Source organism: Anopheles marshallii, chromosome 2 (assembly GCF_943734725.1).
Source record: "Anopheles marshallii chromosome 2, idAnoMarsDA_429_01, whole genome shotgun sequence".
Taxonomy (NCBI): domain Eukaryota; kingdom Metazoa; phylum Arthropoda; class Insecta; order Diptera; family Culicidae; genus Anopheles; species Anopheles marshallii.
The window spans coordinates 67,392,482-67,408,740 of NC_071326.1; positions in this window are offsets into that span (position 1 = coordinate 67,392,482).

The window sequence follows — 16,259 nt, forward strand, 5'->3', positions numbered from 1 at the left end:
TGCTGTGTTGGTTTTTCTATAGCTTCATACATTAACGGATTAGTGCAAGTTTATAGAAGCTTAATGTTAACGCATTTTCTTGTTCGTAACAGTTTCTACAACTTCCCTTCAAGACGGCAGCATAATCCCATATTTCAATAAGGATCGCACCAACCCTCTTCATGGCAAACAACTTCCCACAGTCTTGTACAGCGAAAACTTCAAAATTTTAAATCCTTTCTCCAAAGAAGGCAACCCACCAAAGCGTGGACTTTTACGACGGATAATGTAAATCCTTTTGCCCATAGAAGACGCAGAAATCCGAATACCAACAGCGGCCGAGTCGCGCTGTCTCGCAAGTCTGCCGTGACGGAAATGATGTCGTGAAGCTTAATTTTTTGGGCATAATCTGTTTCGTTTGATATCGCGGAGAGCGCCTAAGGAGGACGCGTTCAAATAGCGCAAGATTAAAGGACAAATTTGTCGCAGCATAGAAGACAACTTTTTCTTTGCAGCCAATTGTGTGGCTTGTGACAAAATGGCTGATTGAAATGTTCCACTTGGAAGCTTTGCTTTGATCATCCTCCCATCAGCTAACGAGCGACAATTTACTCTCGAATCGAAACTGCGGTCAACGGTGCTATCGTTACTATTAAGTGCCAGAGTAATATCACCTTCTTGTTTGCTTTTCCAAAGAATTGCTTTTCAGCTCGCTATTGGCCAGCTAACGATAGCAGGGATTAATCTTCCTTATAAGATCCGCACAAAGACAAGCGAACCAAAGAAAACCGAACAGATAGTGCACTCAATATCCGTTCTGCACCTAGCCCCCCAGCACTGTACTGCTCCGGGAACGGTTTAATTACCCTCCGAAACAAATAGAAGCAAATCTAGCGCGAACCGCACCGTTTGTGTATCGGGGCGCCGGCGATGCAACCGATGGCTAATGGGTATCCTTTACAAACGCTTATAAAACAGCACAATCCAGCTGCGGCACGGTGATGAAGCTCAAGCTGTCTTGCCGGTCTTAGCTGCATCGGGAAGTCAAGCCCATGAGTTGGCAAGACTCCACTCTTGTCTGTTGGCTTTAGTGTCTTTGTTCCGTTTTCTCCACTCGGTTTCATCTCCGAGCAGTCTCATTAAACTTAAATTAAGTTTCTTGCAAACCGTGCTGTTTTCGATGGAAAATTGCTTTTCATTAGTGTTTTATGAGAATCAATGGAACGTCTTTAATTGGGGAGAATTACATGTAAGGTAAAGGAAAAGGGCAGCATAGTTAGAAAAAAAGTGTTAGACTTTCTCAAAGAATTATTCATTTGAAATTTTGTAGAAATTTGAATCCTTCCTCAAAATGGTTTTTAATGTTTCACACATGTTTATTTGTTATCAATAGTATCATAGTACCACCAATACAAAATTTGATTTAATTTAAGTGTGTTTTGGAACTTTAAGTATTAAATTTATTTCACTAATTTACAGTATTACGTAAAGAATTTTATGATAATCGGACTTTTAAGACTATTAAAGATTTAATGAACGAATAATAAACATTATTTATCTTCTAACCTCTATAATATATGAATATAATCAATTAATACTCTCAACTTTTACCGTTTAAGTCAACTTAAAATAAGTAAGCTTAACCACCAATGGAGACGCCCAGTACATGATGCAAAACTCTTAACATAAACAAACGAAAAAATATTGTACTTCATTCCGAAAGCAATGAAAAGCATCTTTATCGTTGTCCTCTTGCCTAGCATCCATATAGCAACCTTCGTCCGTGTCACTTCCAAACGTCAAATGTGATCGAAACGTGTTATTCATTCGTCATTTGGGACGACTACCTTTACCTACTCAGCTTTACATTACAATTAAATACAATGCTGCACGTTTGTCAAACAGAACACCCAATGCCGAAACCTTCCAGCAACAACGGACGACCCCGATACACAGCGTAAAGAAATATCATTTTAAAAATACATCACATTCTCACCATCACCCACCATCGCCAGTTCGCTTGGGGGAAAAGTCACTCTACCGGGAAAACCGTATCCAATTTCGGTAAAGCACCCTGGCTTTATACATGAATGCCAAAGCGCAAAAGCATACCGCTTTATTCATCCGGCGTGGCGGCGTAAGGTGTAACGAATGGTACCTCAGCCACCCGGAGGACACGTGCACGAACCTTCGTAACGAGATTAAATGTAAATCGATAACGGTATCTGATTTATTTTTGAGATCCGTTTCGTTTCTTGGTTTGGCTTGGTTCGCCCACCGGTGTTTGGCCATGTGAGGAGTTTGAGTTTGTTGGAAAATGGTTTTAAAAATATGCTCCAACCTGTTGGTACAAGTGGTACGATCAAACCTACATCTAGCCGAAATGATGAAAATATGAAACTGATACCTCACGAATTTAAATTAAAATTTTATACATTTCTTTTCAATGTCTCCTTCACGCAGTGCGCAAAATTTTCATTTCCATCATATTACCAGAAGGTAAATCAACATCAGCCTTCCGCTCGGTGGCGCTGAAAGAAAAGTACTTCAACTGCACACGGCAAACCCCCATTTTTCTCGAGCTACTTTAACGAGCACTAGGCGCTACAAATCTCCTGGGAGTTCATCCATCTTGCATGATCGAAATGACTTGCCGAGAAAGGGAACGTTCTTACCCAGAGCTTATTACCTTTAGCAGCTCGTTACCGCTCGAACAAACCTGCCACGAGAGTACCCACCCACCATCGCCCCAAAATCCCCCACCAACATACACTCACACGTTGTGTACACGCTCACGTCGATGTTTCGAGGTCGATCCCGAACCGTACCAACAACGTTACATTCTCCCCCCTCCCGTGAGGCGTCCATCCCACCGGGGCAGAAGGTGAATAAATTTCTTGAATAATTTTCGACGATATGAAAATTCAATGAAGTTATAAATCACATCGCACGGCACGAAAGGCCCCGTTCTACGTTATCGTTTCGCGATCGAAAACGGTTCACGGCGAAAATTGGATACCGTGTTTGTTGGTTTCCTTTTCGTACGACGGGCCTTTGAGAGATGGTTTCAACCAACCCTCCTTCCGATTGCGGCATTTTTCGGCACGGACCATCTTACACCCGGGAGATCATTGTTGAGGTAAAAATTATCTCACGTGCAAATGCGTGAAGCGCATAACGTACCGATGGGAGATTGGCTGAATAGCTCTGGTAAATACTGGGAAGGCAAGAAAACGATATACAATTTTTCTTCAAGATGTATCTGCTATGAAATGAGGAGAATTTGAGCATAATATAAACTTTTTATGAAGTAAGATTCATTTGCTATTTTTCCACAATTCAATTTAGCAAAGAATTGATAAAACTAACCGTTAACAGCCTAAAAGTATGCAATTCGCATGTATTTTGGGTTGCTTTACGCGCACAAACGAAGCACGAAGCATAATCTTTCGCTTCGAATATTTATGTTTCGCTAGTTATTTGAAATTCAATGCTAACTTTGCAGGCTGAATCTCTAAAAACCGAATTTATATACTTCACATCTCTCGAGTAAAAACAACTGCTTAACCGACCGTTCTTCACACTGTTCATATGATATCGATCGCTCACAGCATTCAACATACCAGGGCGGCAGTATACCGACCCAACCTTACAGAAGAAGCATATTTACCGAACACACTACACTTTGATTCTGAGCGATCTTGATAGATAACGAACGATCGAATAATTTTCCCCACTCGCTTCACTATCACTCTCCGAAGACGCATCAACACTACAGACTGCTTTCACTCTACCACTGCTCGTACGAAGGCGATCCCAAGGGGTATCAAGCACAGCACAACACCGACCGCCCTTTCGGGCACTCGTCAGCAGTAGCAGTAAATGTAAGCGGAAATAAATAATGCATGAATTGTTTATGCCGTATTCCTTCTTATGGAACGTGCCAGCCGACCTCGGCAGACGCTGGCGATGCTGATGCCCGGACCGGTCGACCGACGAAGAAAAGGCACCGGGGTGTGGTAAGACGGAGTACAAAATGAGCTGCCAGTCCATTCACAACGATTGTCTTCGTGTGCTACCACGCTTCAAGAACAAACAACAGCCAGCCAGCCTCCTACCCTTAACGGCCAGCGGGGAAGAGTGCCGGTCACTCGGACCGGTACCACTCGTAGCACAACGTCGAAAACGGATAAAAGCATGCAGCAAACGGGGGATGGGGAGTAAAAAAAAAACCTGGGGCTGCAAAAATAATATAAACAAAAATCCCAAAATGTTGACAGTTCCATTTGTGGGAATATTTTCACTTCACTGCCAGCCGAGCTAAAGTTTGTTGTTTTCTTTTTCACGTTTTTTTTTGTTGCTTCACACCGGTTTCACCCGTCCAAAAGGCTGATAAACAAAACAAGCTTTTTTTGGTTTTGTGTTCCAGCTGCTGGAACTGTTTTCTTTTTTTATCACCCACAACTGGGTGGAAAAATTGTGGAAAGTGCGTTTGCACCAGTGAGAACCGCTAAAATGGTTTAGCTGTGCCAGCAGAACACAACTCGGATGCTGGGATAGGAAAAAAAAGCACCACGAAAGCACAAAGCACATTGTTCAATCTACTTTTGCTTTTTGATAAATGTAAATTTTGTTTTGTGCATGTGCAAGTGCAGGAAGGTAAAAAAACATGAAACAACACTACAACGGCGCGTTTACCAAACACAACAAAACTGGGGGGCTCAGCAATGTAAATCCACCTTTTTCTACGTGGTACGTGGCTAGAATTTAATCTGTTTATGTTCACGCGACCGTAAACTTTCATAGGTTATTAATCCTTTTCCACTTTGTGGTACAGGAAAAAACCGTCCCCGTTCTACTCTGGGAGGGGAAGTTTTTTGTTTTTTGCTTCTGCCAACTCCACTTTCCACTCCAATCAATGTCGAACGTCGAAAGGGCTTAGCTAAGTGGAATGAAGTGACAGGATTAATAACAGCAGCAAACAAACACAAAAAACCCTCACCCAATCTCATTAAATTTTTAAAGCACCCGGAATGCTTTAATGGGTGGTTTTTATTTTTTACTGCCAGGACGGGTTCCATTGTGATGGAATTGAATTCCATTGCAGGATATTACATGTGGAATCGCAAGGACAAACAAAGTAGCAACGTTGTATTTCACAATGGCTTCATGCTGCCTGCACCAGATACTCTTAAAAGCTCATATTTGTCAAACGCATTGCATACCTTCGGGAGTCAGTTTAACTCTTCCCAAAAGATAAACTCCCGCTCCACCCCTGCACGCTGTGAAAGTCAGCTGGATCAACAAACGGGCTCGTGATTAATATTTAATGAAGTGATGATAATGCATTGGGAAATCGGATTCGGTACGGTTGACTGTTTTACGGTATCGATTCGTACTGCCCTTAAAAAAAGGAACCCCCACCCCAGCGGTGGCTAAGTGCGACTCGTTGTGAGTTGGAAAATGGATAAAAATGTAGGTCCCTTTGTTCGATACATTTCATTCCCGTTCGTTTAGGCCACCCCGTATCGCATTGACAATGATTGCTGCTTGGAGAACAATTTAATTATCCGTTTAATTGAAAATAAATAATTCATCAATTAACATTTTACATTATACCGCGCCGGGTTTCGGTTTTCTTGCAGTGGGAGATGGGCTGTGGTCGAGTTTCTTCTCTCATCTATCACTATGAATTTCATATTAGCTGTGATATGTTTTAATCATCAATCATGCCACTGCACTGCCCAATGATTTATTACAACTATCCAACTTTGAAGTTGTACTTTTTCACAGTTTAAGCTGTTTAAATATAGAAAATCGCATTCAACACCACGTTTCCCCATTACGACGACGGAAATCAATTTCTCCATCCCAGCAATAGTTCCGATCAGCAACCAAACCGCAAAACCAGAGTCTCCATAGGTCATGTATTATGTAAAAAAAAAACAGTGCATCAGTAGTTGACAACAGCACATGAATGACCGGAGTGTACTAAAGCTTTCAACCGATTGCGTTGAGCGTTTTGTGGTTTTGGATCACAGCACAACAGATGTCATAAAACATAAATCTCCATCGATTACGCTCTAATTGTAAATGGATCTAATGGCGTCGTGGGAGCAAAAATGGTGCTGGAAGAGAACGGAGACAGAGTGTATCTCGTTGATTAGGTGTGGTCAGGTCCGAATGTAAATGGTACTAATCAATAGTCATCCGCTCGACATGCATTTAATCGAAAAACCAAATTTCCCTTTTTGCCCCTGTAACACACTACGAGAAGTAACACATTATTTTTTTATAGCAATAGGTTGAACAGTTCACTAAATTAAATTATTCCACTAAATTGAGCTCGACTTTATCAACACTTGATGCACTTAGAGCAAACTGCCGAGTGGCGCCATCTGTTGGAAATGGCTAAACCATTAAATTATCAATAATTTGTTGGAAATCGTTATAAATATCGTTATCGATCGGAATGAATGTGCAGGCCAGGGGCTGTACATACTTTACAACAAATCTCCACTCAAGACCATTAAAATAAATGTAATTCGAAAACCCCGCTCTTGCTCTAATCCCTTCCGTCGTTAGCAAGCGAACTAATTTACACGCTCTCGCTTCTCGATTACAAGGGGTTTCTTGTCGCTTTGTTTAACTTTTATGCGCCGTACGCTCTAATGTAACCCCGCAGCGACAGATCGTCGATAGCGTAACACATCCATTGTGTGCAAAGTGGCTAGCTGGGGTCAGGTTGTTAGTTCGGATAGCATGCTCTCTTGCTGCTGCTACAAGTACTTCATTAGGTTCGAAGTATGGCCCCCATCGATGGAGTTTGACGATGGGAAGCCAAATGTGGTGTGTTTGTCTGGGGAGTTCGATGCAGAATTATGTTAATGTTGCTCTTTGGCCAATTCGGTCAGATGAGTGTGTTGGGTAGTTTAGCTACAGATTGTGCTTGTATTAAATATAATCATTTTTTATTACTTCCGGTTCAAATCGATGCTTCAGCAATCGCCTCGATTGGTATTAGTGATAACTATTTTAAAAACTTCTAGTTTAACCTATCACATGCACTCTTACCGTATCAACCCGCTACACGGAAAATGCTGACACATTTTCCAACCTTCGATTCCATCTTTCGCTTTACTTTTTTCCCTTCTACAAACAAAGCTTTCCAAGCACTTTATCGTTTGTCCCAACTGATTGGGTTGCCAGTACGAACAGTACATACATCCTCTGGCAGAACACGGTTTTTTTTTTTGCTCATTCGCTCTCGTTCTCCTACTCGCTTCTCGTGGTCCATTTCCGACAGTTCATGTGCAGTCAACCATTTTATTGGCATTGCCCAACATCGGTACTGCTAGGTACGTGAGCATGATGCACATGAGATGAAGATCACGCACAGCACTGGAATCACGATTTCGCTCTCACGAAGCCAAGCGCCACCACATATGTGTTTGGTCCGTGGGCTCGATGCCGGGAGTGGGATTTCCGGTGCCCGGGGTTTTCCGACACCGTTGGCGTACGGTTCTAATTTTGGCATAACTTTGTCGCGTCACGCGCCTCGGTTCGATGACGATTCGGAAAGCAATCAAACAGTGTCCGTTGCTCGCTGATCGAACCGGAAATCCGTTCGTTCGATTGTGGGTGCGTGACCAGTGTCGAATAACACGAGATGAAGAATTCTTAGGTGGCGTTGCTTCAGGGGATCCGCTGTAACATTCTGGTGGCTGACCGTTGCTCCGGCAATGTTAAATGTGGTTTAGTATTGTTGGTTTTGTGCGAAAAATTGGCTGATCAGTGCTTAGATGTTTGAACTATGACCATTTTCGTTCAAGTGGGAGTTGTTCAATTGTTTACCAATATATTATAAGTTTTGGACTTGTTTGTTGGTTGTGCTCTGTGTACATCTATGAAGTATCTAGACATATAATTACTTTATATAATAACGCTCTATGCTCATATCATCAGTCAAATGAAACAGAAAGTAAAATTGAAGACATGTAACGAAATATATCAAAATTATGTAAAGATTACACATTGATCTTAGCCTTTAGCCCGAGAAGCGTTTATGTAAATCTTATGTAAGGCAACAAAAATTTACTACAGCCAGCTATCACTAGTGAACTTATTCTGTTTATTTTAAGACCATCTAGAATCTCTCTAACGACTCTAGGCTTTGATAACTCCAATAAATCATAGTTTAGAATGTATATGGAAAAATACTCATGAAAATATCTACTCAACCGGTTCACAAGGCTCAGAAAAATTTTGGACATCGATTCACACCCATCTATGCTATACAACATTGGTTATATTTGTTTATATCCCTGGGCATTGCCTTTACTATTTGTAAGCTAAATTAATAAGATTTTTGTTCCTAATATTCCTAAATTTTCATTCTTCGAAAACTAGAAATAATATGATGTGTATCTCCCGTAAAAAGACGTATTTTTTCATACTCTTTTCGGAAATCTACGATCGCCGTCATAAAGCTGAAGACATATACTTCTCGACTGTGGCATTCGCAATAGAACAATTAACGATAGTTTGAAAATATTACATACTGATTTGTTTATGTTTATCTTCATTGATGAAATTTTATAAATCAATACCACTCAATTTGCATACGAGCAGCATAAATGAATTATTATTCCACATCAATCTGGCGGTGCAAATATCATTACGTAATTTAAGCGAACTGCCGATGCGGGAATAATGTAAATTCAATGTTGCATTTTTTTTTACAAAACAAAGGCAAACAATGTAACCAGCAAATGAAGCCACCCTGCCCGGCTCAATCAAAAGCCACAGCTCGAGAAAAAAAAACCCACCCGAACCTTGGGCAAATGCACTTGTTTATCAGCATTACCGATGATCGGCACCGATGCAGTGCGATAATTAATTTATCTCAATTTTATTGCTTCTCTTCCAGCTGGACAAACAAACACAACACCGGTGGAAACATTGTGCGCCATCGCATACGTGTATGTGGTCATATCATCCAATGATTTCCATCCGGATTGGCAAATAACCAATGGCGGTTTTGTGTTGGTTAGATTCGGTCCAAGGGGTTTTCCGTTTTGTTTTGTAGCTGTTTTATGCCCCACGCGCTTGTTATTATTGTTCAAACAACAAACGCACTGTTTGAAGAGGCGTAACATAAATAGTATTGGAACGCTGACTAAATAGACAATGTTGTTGTGCTACCTAAACCGGTTGCACTGTATACAATATTCCGGCAGTGTTTGTGGGCTTGTGCAGCAAACTATATTGAAATGAATGCTTCTTCAGGGTTGCGTGTATTATTATGCACACACGCGTGACATTATTCCAGCCCGGGCTTTTCTCCACCACTGGCCATAACTTCTGGCGCCAGCATGCCCAACATTTCGGGGTTAGTAAGCACGCAAAGCGATTTTTCCGATGATTGCTTCCCGATAATCTCATCACGTTTCATATCACAATTTCATCTCGTATCCTCCCATACTGCAGCTTGCTCCCACCACCCGCATCATCATCATCAGCAGCAGCAGCTTCCAATCTTGTACTGATCTCTTCAATCAATTCCGCTTTTGGAACTTTTTTTTTGTTCTTCACTGCATCTTTTTGGACGCTTCTACAAATAATCGTTAGGATAAAAAGCGTAGCCAGCGAAAGGATTATCATCATCGTTAGTGTGCCTCACGGGTCAAAGAGATTCACAGCGGGATGGAGAATAAAAAAAAAACACAGGGCTGTACGATATGAAAAATTGCTTATCTCGCGTATCCTATCGATTTTTTGCTGTCTAGCGCAAACAGCAAAGCGTACGATAGGCATTAAACTACGAGAAAGCATCACTGGGGACGCCATAAATATGCTTTATGGGTTGATAATTGCTTTGCATGAAAGCAAAATTAATCGGAACGATTTTTGTTTTTCGTCATCACCTCGCATTTTAAAGTTAAATTGTGATAAACAAAATTATTCTTTTGGCAATGCGAAAATAAGCTCAAGTTACAATCATTTTTCAAATTTCTTTAACATTAAGTTTTATTGAGAGCCAAATCTCTCCAAAGAGCAATGATTTTGTCTGCTTCAAATTAACATGGGTATGCGAAAACTGAATCAAATGAAATGAAGTGATAATTTTGCCGGAGTTTTCATGTTTTTTTTTTCATTCCGTTTCCTTTTAGGCTTAGGCATAAAGGACACCATCACACGGTCAAACTTTGTCCTTGACTATAATCCGCTTCACGTGGTTAGCGTTCGCTCGAAGAGAGTGTTGAATTATTCATAAGTGTCCTTTGGGGGAAAAATGTTGAAGCAGGTGTTACCGGTGTTTTTGTAGTTCAACAGACACATTTAAGCTATTTGAAACGAATTTTAAACGAATTTAAACGCAAAGCTAATGTTTTGAGTTTCGTTTACACATTAATACCAAGCACGGTATTGTTAAACACCATCGTGAAATATCAAAAGTGTCCTTCAAAGTCACACCATAATTTTTCATTTCATTCTTATCGAATTATATCCTCTCCCGGTGTCACTGAAATGAATAAGAATGGCGCTGATAAAAATGTACAAAGTCACCAGTAGCAATGTGGGACGCGTTTGTGTGTGCGCCCATTCATACCGTTAACATGAACCAGCCTACTCGAATTCGCTCACCAAGGCCATTTCCACCCGTGAAAAAACCACACAATGGTTCAAAATGGTTAACAAAGGTATAATAGAAATATATTTCGCTTCGCCAAAAAAAAACGGAATCGTATCACCCATACCGTACTGGTACCAGTCACATAATGGGAAAGCTTTAAAAAGGCAGACCAATGACGTTTATTACAAATTTGGGTGGAAATCTCCCACACACATACACACACAAACACACGTACAGCTGGCAGAAAAAACGCGGCAGTACAAGAACGACGCCCATTTTGTGTCTTGATCGATGGTCTTGATAAACGAAACCGTGGACGCAAATCATCATGAAATGGAATCTTGGCCCGGTGAATTACATTCGGCAAGCGGAGAAAGATAGAGAATGTTTAATAAGAATCTTTTTTTTTTTGTTCCCGCCGGGAAAATCGTGAACCACCTGGCGCCTCCATGGGTCGCACGACGGCTGGAAATGAAGACAAATTGAGCAAACTTAGTGGATTTCGACCAATTATGATGTTTTTCAATTGCGTGGTAGTGGAATGCCGCTTTTATTTAGAAAATGCCGTATTTTTTCGCTTTTTTTTTCAACCCAGGGTGATGTAAAGTATGTATACAAATTAGGACGTCATCGTGCTGCTGGTTGAATGAATTCTCAAGCTGTCCGTGTTTAGAGTATTTTATAGTAAAATTATGATACTTATATACTTGATATGCTTTTATCTTTGTATATTCTTATTTTCATATATCTTACTTAGAAGGTACGATGCTTTGTTTTTGCACAAAACGGTCAGGTGGTTCAATATTTTTATTACATATTTTGAATGACGTATATTACTTACATTATTTTTGGATATATCGAACAGAATTTAGGAATACCGTAAATAAAATAAAAAACATTGTTTGGTACTTTATTTAATCTGTCACACAAAAAAAATCCTTAGAGCCTTATAATCGCCCAAACTTCATCCCAGCTCCAATATTTAAAAATTTAAACCCAGCGTATTGCAGCTCAACAAATAGTTTTCATGCAGCAAAACAAACAAAAGGCCAGAGCTTAATTAAAATTTTGTGCACCAAACTATTTACGTACAAAATTATGACACACCTTTGCTGCATCGAAATGAGCTTTCTCGATTCACCGACGCCCCGGTACACATCCGCCGCGATAATAGCTTCATGAACATTTCCGTACCGTTTATTTCCTCACAAACCGTCGTAAAGGAGTTTTGCATTTGATAAAAAAAGTCAACTCCACGCTTTGCTACCCCGTTGACCATGGTGCCATCTGGTGTTTACAAAAAACAAAACACTAAACCACTCGTTTCTCACCCATACACAATTACGGAAAGCTTACCCGCACAGTGTGTTCATAGATGGAGTGGGACTAAAATTTAATTAAGACACTTCCTGTGCTGCTTTCCAGCTGTGTTTGCTTTATCGGAAATTGCACCTTTTTTATGCTGTTGTTCGTGTGGCACCTCACGATGACCGATGCAGCCTTGCGCTTCACAATGCGGACGATAATAACCGATGGCACAAAAGCGTGCTTAAGCGCAACGGTGCAACGTATAATTCAATTATTCCGTTCGATGTAAACAGTTGCACTGTTTGATTACAATGTCACTTTAAAGGGCATAATATACGTTCGGGCTTAAAACTGGACTGTTTTTTCGTTTATAAAATTAAAAAAAAACACATCAACTCCAAACCAACTTGATCCATCAACTTTTTGACAAGCTTTCTATTGGAATTTTCCGCTTGTGGTTTTCTGCTGCTTCGTTACATCCACCGATTACAAATCGGCAACATTGATTGATTTGCGACATCTTCCAACTCATCCAAGTACGAGAACCGCTTCTACCGTGCCCCGGTTCAAAATGTGTCGCTTGGAGCCATGAAATTATAATCTAATCTGATTCTGTTTTGCCTCTTTTCTTTGTGCTTCCGGTCGCAGCGTGAAAAGTCTGCGATTCCTCGCCTACCAGTCTGTCACAAATGTTCGGTTCAACGAAGGTCTTTCGAATCCTTCCACCCTTCACTTCGAGTTCGAGACTTTTTATCAGCGGGTCTTTGATTTGCCCAATGGCGGTGGAACCGTTTGAAGTTCCCGCACCTTCCCAGCTTGTCGAAACGCAGTTGACAGTTGATGCCGGTGTTGCTGTTCAATTTCTCAACGACATTCGCCTGCTCAAGCGGTACGTTGATTTCGTCCACATCAAATCAACCCCACATCATGGTCGGTAAACGCACTTTCAGACGTACAAAGCGAAAGCAATGAGATTCACATAAATTATGCAGGGTCATGATTAGCCTCCCTGCTCCCAAGACACCCTTCGGCGGGAATTGGAACGATGAGAGAAAATGTTGCCGTGTCACGATTTTAGAAAACGGTATGCAATCTACTCGATACGATTGAATGAGTTCTCGAGTGGAATAAAACTGTCGATAAACCATTCCTCGACACGATAATCCCTTCCCAACGGTTCTGATTCGATTCGGTTCAAGCTACAGGCCGTGAAATTGATTTTCGTTGTAGATCAACTTTTGGGAGTGGTGAAAATTACATCACCATTGCCGGAGTGGCGTCGTTTGTTTTTGGCCACCGTGAAACAACGCTACGTTGTTCGATATCATTAAATTACCGTGCACATTCTCGAAGAAACCCACCATTACACCACTATCTACAGCCGCTCATCGCATAAAGCTCCAGCAAGCAAACGACAGTGCTGTGCTTCTGCGGTAACGACATCCTTGAGCGTAAGAATCACTTGCAATACACTTCCCACAACCGTGCTACTACCCGAATAGCTTGTTTCGGGGAATAATTATCCATTCAATTGCTGTTTGAATGCGTTCCCAACGTTGCAATGGGGTTTCGAAATTTACGATTATGAAAATATTCCCACCCATACACACACTTACATTTCAGGGCCTGACTCAAAGCACGAAGCAACTCGTGTGCAGAGCAACTTTTGCTTCCGTACCAGTCATTCGCCAGCTAAGAATTGCACTTGCAGCATGGCACTGTGCAACGATCCTTGCAAACGTGACGGTTTGTTTCGCTCGCAGACTCGACGTCGCGTCGAACGCCGGAAGGGTAAAAGTTCGCCACTCGTTGCCACGAAATGAGAAACAAATACGGCGGGGAAGACCCGCGCGACAAGACCCCCAGGGTGAAGGCATGGTACCGCGGAAGCGAGTACGTGTTTGAGATAATGCTTTTTCGGAGGTTTCGAACCGTTTCCATCACTTGGTTGGGACGTGGCAGTGTGCAATTTTACAACATAATGATAGAATTGTATTAATCCCTCCGGGCAAACAGTGCCGGTGCGGAACGGAACGGCTCCACACACGAAGGTGACAATGGAACGGTTTCGACGTTTCATTGTTTGCCGAAACAAATTGGAAATAAATACTCGTGCTCCGTTGTGGACGGCACGTGTGCGCTCATATCGTTTTCCAACGTTTACCTTCAAATGGGTTGGATAGGTTTCGGGTGCCCAGCATTAACAGCAGTGACAGCAGTTGCAGTCCATTTGCACAGGACGTCAGAAAGCGTAACTTAGCTGTATTCAGCAAATAATTACTATCCGGATAGTAATAGACTGCACTGGTAGCTAAATAAGGGCGGTAAATACAGTGAATACAGTGCAATGATTGGAAGGGAACAAAAACAAATGTAGCATGAAATCACGTAGAGAGGAAAGTTTGCATGCCAACTTCAAGTTGTGCTCCAAGATTAGCATCGTCTAGACATTGGACAGTATTTCAAGCTACTATGAGGATGGAGAACACAGTCCTCGCGTTTAAGACTTTATTGTCTATAATCATCTGCCAAGTGGACGTACCGTTGAGTAAACCTGACGTGACTTTTAATGAAAGCTCCAGATTTAAAATGTGTCTTTAATCAAAGAGTTCCATAGAGGAAGTTTCCCCAAAGCTTTAGCGTGGATATCTGTAACATCTCTATGCCGTACAGTTTCACGCCTGTTAGTATGCAATAGGTATTTGAAACAATTTGGGCGGCCCGGTGGCGTGATGGTAGCGGCGCCGGTCTTCACACGAACGGACCGGACCAAAATCTCATCCAGACCAATCCAACAATACGGCAAGACTGACTATCAAGCTAAGGGTAAATAAAGTCACAGAAGGCCAGAAATGGCTGGCCCTAGACCTCTTGAGGTTTTTGTTGCCGATGAAGAAGAAGAATTTGTAACAATAATTATCCGTCGACAACTTGGAGCTTTTAGACGCAACGACTGCAAAGCTTAACCCAAGAAAAAAATAATGTTTGTCATTATCATTTAGTACATTTCTCAACAAGTCTATAAACCAGACGATCAGACCTATCAGACTTACAAGGATTCTTACATGGCGCCGTATCTAACTATAAGCATTGTACTAATCGCTTAAAGGTACTAGCTACTTCAACAGAAAACAGATTAAAAAAACTTTCGCTCTACAAGTAGAAAGACTTCTAGAAAACTCCGCTTCCCAGACAACAGTAAGCCGAAGCTTTACACTTGCTCCCGAAGAAATGAGCTATGACATGTGCAGCTAGTGTGCTGATGGTAAATCTTTATTACTCTCTCACATTCCACTCGACCATGCTCCTACCGTCAACTTGGTGGACACATCATCAGACATTCACTAAGTACTGTTTAATCCGCTTATTCAGTGTGAAGAGCTTTTTTGTTCGTTTCCGGCTCACTTCTCCGTACTTAAAAGTGTCCCGATGTCACGTCACATTGCCATTGTCCGTACGGCATTTCTTTGATGGACAACTTGCTACTGCACGGAGTAGTTTCACTTGGTGGATGTTTTAGAAAATGTTTCCTGTAAAAGTGCGCACCACCAATTAGCCGAATTAAAACCAGCACCGAGCGAACATTTACAACCGGCGTTATTCACATTTTCTAAAGATAGATTTCCCAAGCAACCTCTTTGCCTGACGGCCATTCACGGACACAAAACTTTCGCATCCGGACTTCGAAAACTTTGGCTCAAACTCCCTTAGCAAGAAACCTACCGGTCGGAAAATGTCCCAAAGCCAGTAACTTTTCCTTTCGGACAAATTAAAATGCAATACGCGGGCAAGGTGCCGATGGCCACGAAGCGACTCCCGGTGTCCGAGGGAACTGTTGCCAAACAAATTAATAAGCTAGGTGCCAGTGTCAAAACATCGCAATATCCAATTAAACCAACTTTTCTCCTGCAAACGATGGTGGTCTTCGTCGTGCGTACCTGCGTATGGCCGGGTATCTCGTGACGCCATCGTGACACCCTGTTAGCCGGCGGCATCAAGCTGAGATCTTGTTATCGTTGGAAAATTGATGGAATTTACCCGGAACGGTAGCAAACAGAGTTCCGAAGTGCCAGGAGAAGGGAGAAATGTCTCAAGCTTTCTGTTTCAACATCGCCATCACGACCAAAAATTATAATTGCGACGACAGGAACTGCAAAAGGGCAGGCGGCGAGAGCGAAAGCGCTGGCGGATCGCTCGTGATGTAATTACGGCGACAAAAGACGGATTGAATATGATTATCGCGCTGGAGCATAAATTAGATTGTTGTGTACCGCATTTTCTGGCGCGGGATGGAAATTAAGCTGGCGATGCTGCTGTATCTCATTATCGGTAGCGC